The following is a 12,081-nucleotide window of genomic DNA, read 5'->3' on the forward strand; positions in this document are numbered from 1 at the left end:
ATTTTTTTCTGGGGGGGGAGGGGGTGATCGTCATGGCAACAGTGACCCGTACTCAGGGTAAGCTAGCCCTGCTTTACATGGCAGTTAGGATTAGGAAAGCTAGCTGTGCGTTATCAGGCTGTTGACCTGCACAGCAAACCGCCTCGCCGTGTCAGCTGTGATCTGATTGGCTAACAGCTCTGCTGCCACTTTACGTTGAAGTAAAACAGCCGACCCAGAATGCACGGTTCCAAATGTTACAACATCTGGAGCTGCAGCTGGAGTCCTACACTCACTGAAAGTCATGAGCACCGTTCACTTCCTGTGGCATGGGCCGACAGAGGCGGTCAGCTCCACCTACGCCATCTGCTCCACCTGTGGGAGGAGCGAGCTGTGAGTCTCTAAACAGGAAGAGAAGCGACTGATCTTCATCGGCGTGACTGTAGGAGGAGCAGTTTAACATGTATAAATACACATGTACATACATATATGAACAGGAAGGAGGAAGTGACATCTAACAAAATAAAAGCCTCTTCCTGGTTCCGGTCCTTCCTTCAGTAGAGGCGACTGATGGAGGTTCCTGGTTTTACTGTGGTGCTTTATAAAGAGAACCTCCACCTGCTCCGTCTGCCTGGAGACTGTGTGTGTCGTCGCTGTATGAATGTATCTGAGCCGGTGACTCTGAGGCTCACACTCCAATAAACTGTAGAAAATGAAACTTTTTGTAAATGAAACAATAAAAATGTGACAGTATTTTAAACAGACTGCTGGATTTCTTTACCATAAGGTGGAGCAGGAAGAAGAGCACGGGTGGTGTTTGGTCAGGGGTGTCAAACATAAGGTCCGGGGGCCAGAACTGGCCCTGTGGACACTCGAACGGTTGGAAGAAGTAAAGGAGGGTGGAGATTATCATACGTATGTAGTCTACGCTACACCTGTTAGAGAAACAGTGAAAGGTCATTTAGTATAGATGGAAAGTTTTTTGCAGTAAAAACAAGTAAAACAAAATGTTTTTTTAGTTTTATTCAGTTCAATTCAGCTTTATTTATATGCCAAATCACAACAACAGTCGCCTCAAGGTGCTTAATATTGTACAGTAGATCGTACAATAATACATACAGAGAAAAACCCAACCAATCATATGACCCCCTATGAGCAAGCACTTTGGCAACAGTGGGAAGGAAAAACTCCCTTTTAATTGTGATTGGTGAGAGAAGGAAGACAGGATAAAGACAAGCTGTGGAAGAGAGCATATTTGTGTAATATGTGTAATGTATGACACATATTACACCTGTAACACCTACAGCATGTTCTAATCGCTCTAATAGGATATTATGGTCAACAGTATCGAACGCTGCACTGAGGTCTAGCAGGACAAGCACAGAGATGAGTCCACTGTCAGAGGCCATAAGAAGATCATTTGTAACCTTCACTAAAGCTGTTTCTGTGCTGTGCTGAGCTCTGAAACCTGACTGAAACTCTTCAAATAAGCCAAAGGAGCTTGGAAAGAAAAGCGTCTGGACTTCTTTAAGTTGCTTGAAGACGTTTCACCTCTCATCCGAGAAGCTTCTTCAGTTCTAAGGTCAAATGGTGGAGAGTCCCAGATATAAACCTAGTGGGAGTTTCCCCCCACAGAGGGACAAAAGGACCCCTGATGATCCTCTAATCACCTGAGCCAAGGTGTGAAACTGGGTGTGGGTCCCAATCAGCCAGAGTTTCGGGTGGGTTCATTGTGAAACCTGGCCCCACCTTATCATGCGCATTCCTGAGGTCAGATGGCCCAGGATGTGAGTGGGCGTTAAGGCGTCTGGGAGGGATCTCAAAACTGGATTATAGATGGCAGAGAGTTGGTGTCGTAAACCCCGCCTCTGTTCAAAGATGGTCGCTCACAGTGGACATAGAAGCTTCTTTCACTCCTCTTTCAAACCATCTGTCCTCTCTGTCCAAAATGTGAACATTGGCATCCTCGAAAGAGTGACCTTTGACCTTTAGATGCAGATGGACTGCTGAGTCTTGTCCTGTGGAGGTGGCTCTTCTGTGTTGTGCCATGCGCTTGTGAAGTGGCTGTTTGGTCTCTCCAATGTAGAGGTCTGAGCATTCCTCGCTGCACTGTACAGCAAACACCACATTGTTAAGTCTGTGTTTTGGCGTTTTGTCTTTCGGGTGAACCAGTTTTTGTCTGAGCGTGTTGCTGGGTCTGAAATGCACTGGGATGTCGTGCTTGGAGAAAACTCTCCTGAGTTTTTCTGATACACCGGCTACATAGGGGATGACAATGTTGTTGCGTCTGTCCTTCTTATCCTCCCTCGCTGGTGTCTGATCTTCTTTTCTGTGCCTCTTTGCTGACTTTAAGAACGCCCTTTTAGGATAGCCGCACGTTTTGAGTGCTTCCTTTACATGTGTGTGTTCCTTCTTATTTTCCTTCAGGCTTAGAGGGAACATGTTCTGCCCGGTGGTGTAGGGTCCTAATTACTCCAAGTTTGTGTTCCAGAGGGTGATGGGAGTCAAAGAGGAGGTACTGGTCCGTATGTGTGGGCTTCCGGTAAACTTCGATGTTGAGTTTGCCGTTCTCTTCAATGTGCACAGCGCAGTCCAGGAAAGGCAAACAGTTGTCCTTTGTGTCTTCCCTGGTGAACTTGATGTTTTTATCCACAGCGTTAATGTGCGCAGTGAAGGATTCCACTTCTTGTGTCTTGATTTTGACCCAGGTGTCGTCCACATATCTGTACCAGTGGCTGGGTACTCTTCCTTTGAAAGAGCCAAGAGCCTTCCTTTCCACTTCCTCCATGTAAAGGTTGCTACAATAGGTGACACGGGGGAGCCCATGGCACAGCCATGTTTTTGTCTGTAAAAGCCTTCGTTGTACTTGAAATATGTAGTGGTGAGGCAGAGGTCTAACAGTGTGCAGATCTGATCGGGTGTGAAGTTGGTCCTGTCTTCCAAGGAGCTGTCTTCTTGTAGTCGTTTTCTGACCGTCTCCACGGCCTCCGTGGTGGGTATGCAAGTGAAGAGAGAGACTACATCAAAGGACACCATGGTTTCATCTGGATCCAGGGTAAGTTTCTGGACCTTGTCGGTGAAGTCGGTGGAGTTCTTGATGTGGTGTGGGGTGTTCCCCACGAGAGGAGCAAGGATGGTAGCAAGGTGTTTAGCAATGTTATAAGTGGCTGAGTTTATGCTACTGACTATGGGTCTGAGTGGGACAGCTTCCTTGTGGATTTTAGGAAGTCTGTAAATGCAGGGTATGGCATCCCCTGGGTAAAGGCGGTGATATGTAAGGCGGTCAATGATTTTGTCCTTTTCAAAGTCTTGAAGGCAAGCTATAACTTTCTTTTTGTGGCTGCTTGTAGGGTCTCGCTTCTTCAAATAAGCCTCTGCAGATGATCTGTTAGCTGTTTGACAACTACTCTTTCAAGGATGTTTGATATGAAAGGAAGGTTGGAGATTGGCCTATAATTAGCTAAGACTGCTGGGTGTAGAGATGCTTTTTGAGTAAAGGTTTAACTACAGCCAGCTTGAAGGCCCTGAGTACTCTGAGTACTTTCTCCCACACTGGAAACACTGGGATGATCACATTATGTGAACATTACCTAATAAGACTGATTCAGCACAGACAGTTATGTTAAACTTTCCTAGCAGTCCTTCACAAACAGGGAACAGTCTGTCTATTCTCTCCATCTGTCAGCTGCTGCTGGCTCTTCCTCCTCCTCTTCCTCACACACTGCTGAGTTTGTCCTGGTGGATCATCAGGGGTGCAAAGCCTCACAGATGATGTGCAGCAGTGGGTCCCTCAGTCTGTCCTCACTCTGGACACTTGCAGTCGTCACACATGGAAATCAAATGTGTGATAAGCTGCAGGATTCAAACACAAGTGTAACTTATAAACACATGTTCATACTTTTATTCCACAATCAGAGCGAAAGAAACAGAGAGAGAGTGCAGGACAGACAGACAGGTGACAGTCTCAGGTGTACACACTGCTACACAACAGCACAGAGAAGCAGGATTTAGTGTTTGTGTTATTACGAAACAAGAAGAGTTCCCAATTATTAAACTTTATTAAGAAACAGTATACACAACATGTACACAACCAGAACAAAATGAACATATGCCAGGGGGTGTGATACAAAGAATTACATACATTCAAATAATTTGTAATTACTACAAAGAGTAATAGTTTTCACAGCCTTTTTGTTAAGTGATCCACGAATCAATTTTATGTAACATAAAGCATCATTATAGTAATGTTTAAAACTAGCCTTTTTGTTACTGTATTTGCATTTGTGAAAATAAAATTTAGCTAAGATAACTAACAAGTTTATTATAAAGTAAACATCATCTTTTTTTTTGCCTTCGAAAGAAACAAAATACAACATTTTCCCGTTTCACAGTAAAGTCTTTGTAGAGATGTCCAGTTTCATCTTAGGTTGTGATTATAATATAGATAAGCTTCCAGAAAAGCTCTCGATGCTTCACAAACAAGTTCTATTAGCTTGGTCCCTTATATATATAAACACAACTTTACACCCCATACGTATTCAATTTGGAATAATAGGAACATAGTGCATAAAAATAAATCATTATTTTTTTCTAGGTGGGTTGAGAAACGGATTGTTTTAGTGAATCAGCTGTTTGATCCTAATGGGCAGCTCATGTCCTACTCAGAATTCTTAAACACCTATAAATTTCCAGCCACACCCAAAGAATATGCCATATTATTTGATGCAATACCTCCACGTATTATAATGCTTTTTAAAGGTATTCAACCTTGCATATCATCTGTTTCTCTCCCCAACCCTTTAGATTCACACATAGGAAGAATCTGTCTAACAAACCGTAGTAAAAGTAATAAGAATATCCGTGCTTTGTTCCAGACAGAATCTCTAACTATCCCACATGTGGTCTCTTATTGGAATTTCTTCGTCAGTGACATTAACTGGAAAAGAGTATGGACAATTCCTAACAAGTATCTGGTAACGAATAAAGTGAAGGAAGTCTCATTTAAAATATTGCATAAATGTTATCCTGCTAATCATTACATGACAAAGTTCAAAAGGGACATAAATGTGAACTGTGGATTTTGTGGAAGCCATCCTGAGACTGCAGCACCTCTTCTGGATCTGTTCATACGCTGGAACATTTTGGAAAGACTTCAGTAGATTCATTGCTGGACATCTCTACAAAGACTTTACTGTGAAACGGGAAAATGTTGTATTTTAACTTATTGTAAAAAGCCTAATTTTAAACATTACTATAATGATGTTTTATGTTACATAAAATTGATTCGTGGATCACTTAACAAAAAGGCTATGAAAAATCTAATCAAATCAAATCAAATCACTTTTATTGTCACATCACATGTGCAGGTACATTGGTACAGCACATGTGAGTGAAATTCTTGTGTGCGAGCTTCACAAGCAACAGAGTTGTGCAAATACAATAATGTAAACAAGCAAAATACAAGAATGGCTACATCTGAAACTAATAAATATATGTACAATATATAATAGTATATGCATTTCTGGATGTGTATACTAAATATTTTTCTATGTGTGTGTGTGTGTGTGTGTGTGTGTGTGTGTGTGTGTGTGTGTGTGTGTGTACACATATTTTACAGATTGAATAGAGTCAACAATAAATAAAATATATAAAAATATACAGAGTGTAGACATGTGCAAAACAGTGGCGTTACTGTACAGTATGGAGTGCATAATGTTGAAGTTCCAGTAGTGAAGCTGAGGTGTCTATGACGTGTTCAGCAGTCTGATGGCCTGATGGAAGAAGCTGTCTCTCAGTCTGCTGGTACGGGACCGGATGCTGCAGAACCTCCTTCCTGATGGAAGTAGTCTGAACAGTTTATGGCTGGGGTGACTGGAGTCCTTGATGATCCTCCCCGCTTTCCTCAGGCAGCGCTTCCTGTAGATGTCTTGGAGGGAGGGAAGCTCACCTCCAATTATCCGTTCAGAGCACCGCACTACTCGCTGGAGAGCTTTGCAGTTGTAGGCGGTGCTGTTGCCATACCAGGTGGTGATGCATCCAGTGAGGATGCTCTCAATGGCACAGTGATAGAAGGTCCTGAGGATGCGGGGGCTCATGCCGAATCTTTTCAGTCTCCTGAGGAAGAAGAGGCGCTGCTGCGCCTTCTTCACTGTTTTGTTTGTGTGTACTGACCACGTAAGATCCTCAGCCAGATGTACACCAAGGAAGCGGAAGCTGCTCACTCTCTCCACAGCAGCGCCGTTGATGGTGATGGGGGTGTGTACTTCTCTGCACCTCCGGAAGTCCACTATCAACTCCTTTGTCTTTGCAACGTTGAGGGTGAGATGGTTGTCTTGACACCAGTGGGTCAGGGCGCAGGGCGAAAACTATTACTATTTGTAGTAATTACAAATTATTTGAATGTATGTAACTCTTTGTATCACACCCCCTGGCATATGTTAATTCTGTTCTGGTTGTGTACATGTTGTGTATACTGCTTCTTAATAAAGTTTAATAATTAAATTTTAAAAAAAGAAGCGTGGTCCGGTGCACGCTTAGTGGTCCCATATATCCCACAATTCATAGCGCGGCGGTGGGTGTGGATAAAAAAAAGCATACAGACTGTCACTACCCGATCCGTACCGGAAACCCGATCGGTACCCCGCATGCGCAAATCTTACGTCACTTCCTCTCTTTGCCAACATTGCGACATTCAATATATTTGAATGATACGGTTAGCGCCCAGTTAGCTCCTAGCATTTCTCAACAGCTCTGCCTTCTTTTCGACTGCCCGGGACATTTAAACAATGGATAATCCGTATACAAAGAAATTCATGCTTTTCTCCTCAACAGAGAGCGTCCCCCGACTGAACAACAGCGCCGTAAAATAAGAAGAATGGCGTCTAATTACAGAGTTAATAATGCAGACTTTGTAATATCTCACGTGTAGATTCATCAGCCAGATGAAGTGTTTACTGACAATTGACAGTGATAGCGCACATCATCATCACTATTCCAACAATCCTCTCCTCACAGACAAGCATAAACACACTCGACTATCGCTAAATCAGATTTAACACACGTTTGTAATGACGATAATTCAGTTTATAATAGGGTTTATTCGCTCGGTCAGCAGGTGGCGGTATCCTCGTACACTGGGGAGTACACTGCCATTAAACGAACAGAAGAAGAAGAAAACCTCTGCACATGCGCGGTACGGATCGGGTAGACCCGATTTGTACGGTCAGACTTTACACATGCGCAGTAAGGATTGGAGAGTCCTGATCCGTAACTTTCTTTTTATTTTTCGTTTTTGTCTACATTGTACTGAAATGCTTCATTATTGCAAACATTTTAAGATATACTTGTTATTCTTAACATCTTAACAGATACTCTGACCCATAACTATCGTAAAACGCTACGACCGGAAGTAGAAACCTTTCGCGCATGCGGGGTACCGATCGGGTTTCTGGTACGGATCGGGTAGTGACACAGACCCTGAATTGGGACACCCTTCGTCGCGTCGCTGTGACGTAATCGGTCTCCAAATGCGCACTACGAAGCGTGCGGTCCTAACAGAGAGAAGTCCTTTTGCACCAATTGGGAACTTTTTAAATTTGAAGCATGCAAATTCTTGAGAAGATACGGGAGTCAAATTGCTAAATTAAGGAAAGCGGAAGAACAGGAAGTAATAAGCAGAATTGCCTCTTATTACCAGAAGTCCCCAGAAGAAATATCAGAGGACGATAAATTAAGTTTACTAGAACTTCAAAATAAACTGGACGGTTTATATCGACGCAAGGCTGAGGGTGCCTTCATAAGATCCAGGAAGAGGTGGCTGGAGGAGGGCGAACAAAATTGTGCTTACTTTTTCAGACTTGAAAAATACAGATCAAAAACAAACTCTATTCATCAACTAAATATTAATGGCATTGTCTCTGACAATCCTAGAGAAATTTCACATTTCTGTGCCGAATTCTATACTAAACTATACGACTCAAAATATAATGAGGCTGTCTCAACAGGATTTTTCAATAATATTAAAAACCTAAAATCTATTGTTGTGGAAGATAGAAGTTATTGTGACAGCCCTCTGACTGTGGAGGAAGTTTGTAATTCCATTTCTGCACTTAAGGCCAATAAATCTCCCGGCACAGATGGTTTGACTGCAGAGTTTTATAAATCATTTTCTAATCTCCTGGCTCCGTTTTTACTGCAGGTTTTTACAGAAAGTATAGAGAATAACACCCTCCCTCCTTCTCTTACTCAAGGTCTCATAACACTTATTCCAAAACCAAACAAAGACTTACTCTTTATTGATAATTGGAGACCCATCTCCCTGCTTAATAATGACTATAAGGTTATGGCTTTAGTACTTGCTAACAGAATGAAAGAGTTCTTGGAAACAATTATTGATGAGACACAATCAGGCTTTATGAGAAACAGACACATTTCTAATAACATTAGACTGGTTTTGGATTTACTTGATTACTCTGATCTGATACCTGACAATAGTTTCATTCTCTTCCTGGATTTTTATAAGGCTTTTGATACAATTGAACATCAATTTATTTTCCACTGTTTGGAAAAATTTGGCTTTGGCAAGTTTTTCTGTAAAGCTGTCAAAACCTTATACACAAATGGCAATAGTTCTATTAAAATGATTAACGGCTCCACCCCGAGATTTGACCTGAAGCGTGGTATTCGCCAAGGATGTCCTATTTCACCATATTTATTTTTACTTTGTACACAAATTCTTGCAACTAATATTTCAAACAGTGTTGTGCAAGGAATCAGCACAGCTGATAAGGAGCTCGTCATCAGCCAGTTAGCCGATGACACCACACTCTTCTTGAAGAATGCAAACCAAATCCCTCCAGCCCTTACTGTGATTAGTGATTTCTCTGAGGCCTCTGGTTTATGCCTAAATCTTAAAAAGTGTGAGTTACTAGCAATTAAAGACTGCCCTGCAAATACTATTTGTAATATCTCTGTTAAACAAGAAGTCACATACTTGGGACTGTTAATATCCAAAGACCAAAAATCAAGATGCTCTTCAAATTTCTTTTTTTTTTTTTTTTTCTTTTTTTTTTTTTTTGTGTGTCCCGTTTGGATCTTTAGCATCAGAATTGTTGTCTTAAGGCCAAGAAAGATGCCAAGCGGATTTATTTTACCAAGTGGATCATCATGGCCTTGCCATATTGGTCCATTGGATTGACCTTTATTATAATTATGAATTTATTTTATTTTCAGTTGCTACAAACGGGACAGACATGACTGGGGGATAGGACAGGGAGAAAGAATGAAAGAAAGAGAGGGAGAGAAAGAAAACCAGAGGAGAGAAGAGACGGTGAGAAGGGGGGGAAGAAAGAAAAAAACAAAACAAACAAAACACCTGGATCACCTGTATGGAGAAAAAAAACAGAAGAGAAAGCAAACAACAAAGAGCAACATAATAAAAAGAACAGCACCATCACAATAAACTAGCTAGCAGTAGATATCAGTAGATACTAAATAATAAACGATATTGTGCAGCACGCAAGATAGACAGCGCACAATGTGCTTTGAGGCAGCAGCCAAGAAAGCTGTAGTCCGCGTCTGTGAATACCCGTGTGTACACCTGTGTGCATACCTGTGTGGATCAGCATTGTTTTGGAGGAAGGAAGGTTCAGGGTTTCAGTAGTCATCATCATGGGCTCATCGGATTAGAATGAGAATAAGCAGTCATCATTTGCAGGTTTTGTCGTTTTATTGTATAACAGGTAAAGGAAAGAAAGACACACATGGACTGCTCTCTCTAAAAAGGACATAAAGTACGATTTAAGTAACTCAAAATGATACATGAACTCAGGAGACTCAAAGAGAAACTCACCTCAGCTGCCGCCCCATGTGGGAGTGAAGAAAGAGTGAGGGGTAGGTGAGTGCAGTCCTCATATAACGAGTGACAGGTGAGTGCAATTAAGGCCAAGCACCACACCCAATCAAAGGTGAGGAAAAGAAACAAGGTGCATCTGGTGAAGTGAATGTGCTAGAAGGTGAGCCTTTAGAACAAGCATGCTTGCATTCCAAAGGTTCCTTCATGTAATGATCTGCTAGAGGGTGTGGGGGGGCCACAGCCCCGTCCTCCAGGGCATGAAGCAGGTATGGAGGAGATCAAAACTCCAGACATCCAGAGGCCCCCAGAACACAAGAGACCAATGAAGACCAACAGAGGGGCAGCCGCGCCACTGTCCCAGAAAGAGCTGAGGAGAGTCCCAGATGAGGGCTCACTCAGCAGCCGCGGAGCAGAAGCCAGGGGGAGTTGCAGTGACGCGCCCGTGAGCTCCGCCGGCAGCCAGCTGTGCCTGAGTGACCGAGCCCCAGGCCGAGAGGCCGGGGGCACCCCACCTCCGAAGTGGCCCGAGTGAGCCCCAGGCTCCAGGCCCCGATAAGCGGCCACCAAGGAGTGAGCCGGCGTGTACCTGGACGCCCACCCCCAGACACAAAGAACCACCAACGCACCGATGTCTGAGGGAGTCCGCCACTGGCAGGGGAAGTGGTGGTAGGGGGAGATAGGCCTCCAAACCTTGGAGGGCCTGAGATGTCCCCAGAGAGGTGGCGCCTGACACCCAACCTGACATATAGACACAGACATACAGGCACACACAGATACAAACATCCATTCCCACCCTCATGCTCTCATATGCACTTACTCCACACTCAACCAACGTGGAGACAGACATAAAGAGACGCTGTACACACGATCACACTCCCCAAGCGTACTCTACAAATCTAGGTACCCTTGCCCCTGGAGGGGGAACTGCACCCAGACCCAGGTGGTGTTACCCTTTTCCCTGCGGTGGGGAGAAGCAGACTGCCCCGACTCTGCAGCAGCAGGGAGGCCCCACACTCCAGACCGCAGTCGGACGGCCAACTCCTCCTCCTAGCCCCCCCGCTCCAGCAGGTCGCAGAGAACGGGGGTGAGAGAAGACTCCAAACCTCCCTCCACCCGCTTATTGTAATGTTGATGCATGTGTGTTCTAAGGTGCATTTAAAACCCAGGAGGGCATGGAGCTACCTGCCAGAGAGCAGCAGGTAAGCGCATAGTCCCTCCTGCTAGCCCTCAATGTCTACGTGTATTTAAAATTGAGAGGTGGGCAACGACGCCAGGGGTGAAGTGTACACCCTGATGGTAATTTGGACTCTGTGTATCGTGCCCACCCCCAAGATCCTATATGTATGTGTAATGAGAGTGTGAGTAATGTGAATGTCTAAGTTGTGGGATAAAATTGAGGCAGAGGCAGCCAGAAGGGGACAGAGGGGGGGGTAGCCTCCTCTGCACCCTGGTGACATACCCCAAGGTCCTGCATGTGTGGGTGGTTGTGGTGGAGCGGGAGGAGGGAGGCAGCTGGAGATGGGGAGGGAAGGAAGGGAGGGGCAGGTGACCCCTCCCTGGGGCCAGCTCCCGCGCTGACCCCAGTAGGCACCCCCACCCTCCGCGACCCGCCAGGGAAAGGGGGCCCAGGCCCATCCAGACCGGGGCCCAGTGCAGCAGCGCCCCCCGGCCCCACAGAGCCCGGGACAGTCCACCCAACCCCACCACAGAGAAAACTGCACCCACCCCACCATCCACTCATCTTCCAGACTACATAAGACAATAGACGCCCAGGCTGAGATCTTCCTCCACCTCTCCTGTATCTCCCCCTCCTGCAGAGAGTTCCTGAGGAGAGGAAAGCTCCTGCAAGGTGCTCTTCAAATTTCACTCCAATTATATAGAGAACCCTAAAAAAGTTCAACCAGTGGCTGCAAAGGGACTTGTCTTTGAAAGGTAGAGTGTTACTTACCCTTTGACTACGATGACCTGGATGACTGAGAACCTTCACAGACATGTTACTTACTAAAGCTGAAGGGATATCCCGATGAACATATGCTGCTCTCTCCTTACATCTGGATAAGAAAATTAGTAAAGATATTGACCGTATGCTCTTTAATTTTATATGGAAAAACCGTACGCAATATATTAGAAAAACTGTTGTGATGAATAAGTACGAATCAGGTGGGCTTAACGTCTTAGACTTTTCTACTTTAAACAACACTTTCAAAATTAATTGGGCTAAACATTTTCTTAAAAACCCCTACCTCTAT

The 12,081-nt window shown here is 44.3% G+C and overlaps 1 protein-coding gene across 2 annotated transcripts in view; it reads left to right on the top strand.

The window, feature by feature from the left end:
- LOC101478569 (activin receptor type-2B) overlaps positions 1-739 on the top strand; it is a 32,880-nt gene extending 32,141 nt beyond the window's left edge. For both annotated transcript variants that reach the window (XM_012924551.4, XM_004570749.5), the window contains one exon: positions 1-739. This exon is cut by the window's left edge and continues 5,059 nt beyond it. The gene's annotated coding sequence lies outside the window, so the exon portion shown is untranslated.
- The last annotated feature ends 11,342 nt before the right edge of the window (positions 740-12,081 follow it).

The sequence above is a fragment of the Maylandia zebra genome, linkage group LG9 (assembly GCF_041146795.1).
Source record: "Maylandia zebra isolate NMK-2024a linkage group LG9, Mzebra_GT3a, whole genome shotgun sequence".
Lineage (NCBI taxonomy): Eukaryota > Metazoa > Chordata > Actinopteri > Cichliformes > Cichlidae > Maylandia > Maylandia zebra.